The sequence below is a fragment of the Rousettus aegyptiacus genome, unplaced genomic scaffold (assembly GCF_014176215.1).
Source record: "Rousettus aegyptiacus isolate mRouAeg1 unplaced genomic scaffold, mRouAeg1.p scaffold_m13_p_1, whole genome shotgun sequence".
NCBI lineage: Eukaryota > Metazoa > Chordata > Mammalia > Chiroptera > Pteropodidae > Rousettus > Rousettus aegyptiacus.
In genome coordinates this window covers 26235819-26238467 of record NW_023416284.1, presented here as the reverse complement: position 1 = coordinate 26238467, position 2649 = coordinate 26235819, and the positions used below count along the sequence as shown (strand labels likewise).

The window sequence follows — 2649 nt, the reverse complement described above, 5'->3', positions numbered from 1 at the left end:
GCTAAAGACATACAGGCCTGAGAGTCTTGGGGTTTAATTCATCATTTTGTTCACCTAATTTATTATGGAATTCAGATCTGCAAGGACAGCTTTACATACAAAATGTTTCTGTGAATGAAAGAATGTGCAACTCACATCTCAGGGTTTTTGGAATGAACCTGTGCAGTAAAGCCTTAGCATCTTGTTATTGTTGCAGGAGACCACAAACTCACAGGGTCATCACATACCTTAATCAGTTGAAGGTGCTTGTTGACCTCTGGCTGCTTCCTCCTCACCAGGTTCTGAGAGTTCTGCTGGTGCTCCTAACTGACCATAGTTCCTGGAGACCGTAGAGTCTTCAGTCTTACTTTGCAGTGAAAGCTTTTTTCAAGCTTCTGGATTCGTTTTGGTTCTGTGTCATCTTTTCAATGTGTCCATAGAATTGTTTGGAAGTAGCAACTTTTCTACTTGCTTCTTTGGCCCCAGACTCAGTTTTGACGATTTTCCTGTGCATTGGTAAAATAAGTGATTCTGAAAGTGGGCGAGATTATTTGGCTATTAAGTGCAGGACCTTGCAACCAGTTTTCTTGAGCTCTTCCTGGAAGTGTTTTAACAGAGCAAAAAAAAAAAAAAAAAGAACTCCATTTATTGTTTCACAATGATAGACATTTCTCAAAGATCAATATTTTCCTGCAGTAGCTGAATGATTTGCAATTAGGTATAGGCAGAGATGGCCTTTTAAAAAGATGTTATATTTTATACTTCCTCCTTGTATAAGTGAGCATTCCTATATGTTATACTTTTATATGCTGTGAGATAGGTTAGAGTGTGATTTTATGATTTTTTAGAGCAGTGGTCATAGCATTTGTATTGGCTTGGAAATTAGGTTCCATGTAATCTTGGAATTAAGAGTCAAGAGAAATACAAAGAGCGTGGCCAGCCACAAATATCAATGACAATTTAGACAAGTTCATATTATATTTAAAGAGGGATGAATTTTATGAAAGAGAAATGTATCACAAAGCAAAGAGTGAATTCATCTGCAGCCTGTGCAAAATAATGCACTGAAGCAGGACAAGGCGCTGTCTTTTGCAGGTTCTTGAAAAATATCGTATGTTTAGTATACAGTGTGTCATTATTTTGATATAGTTGTCTGGCATCATGCCCTGCAAAGGAAAAAAGTAAAATCCTAGGAAGATCGGAGTATTGGTGCATCCCAAGTAACCACATTATGAAGAATATTTGGTTCATGGTGATATCATGTTAATTCTCAGGGAAACTAATAGGGGTCCTGTTTCCATATGGTATACAGCAGGGGAACAGGGCTATTTGGAAAACAATGCAAAGCAGGTGGTAACTTGAGGAATGCATTCCAGAGCAGAATCTGGGAAATGCCACTTGGGTGGGATGGTTTTTACTAGGACTGTCAACTTTGGATGGTCTCACTAGGACAGGTACTCTGGGTCACAGGGGAATGTTAATGGTCTGGATGGCTTGCAGTTAGGTGTAGGCAGAGATGGCTTGGCCACCTTGTTCCACATGATGAGTTGTCCAGGACATAAGATTTCTGGGCCAAAGGACAGAACTGGAGGGCCCCAGCATGAGATCATCCTTGGTATATTTATTGCCTGTTGAGTGACAAACATCTTTTTGTACTACTGTGTTTAGTGATTCTGATGACATCCTAGTTTTAATTAAAAAGTTCTCCCATTGTGGTGGAAAATAATTACCCATAAAAATTAAACCTATTTAAATATAAAGTTCTTAAGGTTACTATAGGCCTTTATACCTATATAGGTCTTCTGCCTAAGACTGTCTTACACACATTGCATTAAAATTTTTTTAAAAATCACAACATGTAACTATTACTCATATTTAAGTATGATAAAAATATTCTGAAAATCAATTTTCTGGAGCTGTTAAGTCTTACAGTCTCTTGAATAACTTACTTAATTTATTTTCAATTATTTGTGGTTTTAGATATAAATTTTTTGTTGTTCTTTTTAATTGTTTTATTGTGATATAAAAAACACAGAGTGAGGTGTGCAAAGTACATGAATCTGTAGTGCACACGGTGCCTTTTTCCAAAAAAAAAGGAGAGACTGTTTCCATCCTCCCAGAAAGCAGTCTCATCCCTTCTCTCTGATCTGATATTTATCACCATAGGTTAAATTTGCCTGTATGTGCTCTTCTTTTTTTTTTTTAACAGTTTTACTTTATTTATTTTATTATTATTATTATCATTATCATTATTATTATAATGCCTGCAGCACTTGGTATTCCTAGGTGGTCTCCCATCCAAGTACTAACCAAACCTGACCCCGCTTAGCTTCCGAGATCAGACAAGATCAGGCTCGTTCAGGGTGGCATGACCATAGACGTATGTGCTCTTTATCTGGCTTTTCCGCTCAGCATCATATTTGAGAAATTCATCCTTGTTTTTACATGGAGCTATAGTTCGTTTCTTTTTAGTGCCAAGTAATATTCTATTGTATGGATATGTCATAATTCATCTGTTGAACATTTGGGTTGTTTCCCGTTTGGGGCCGTTATGAATAAAGCTGCTACAAACATGCTTATGTACATCTTTTTATGGGCATATTATGCACTCACTGCTATTGGCTAAATAAATACCTAGGACTACAAATGCTGTGTGAGAGTAGGCATATG

At 37.1% G+C, this 2649-nt stretch overlaps 1 pseudogene; it reads right to left on the bottom strand.

The window, feature by feature from the left end:
• Positions 1–2240: 2240 nt before the first annotated feature.
• Positions 2241–2359, bottom strand: LOC118607369 (annotated as a pseudogene).
• Positions 2360–2649: the final 290 nt, after the last annotated feature.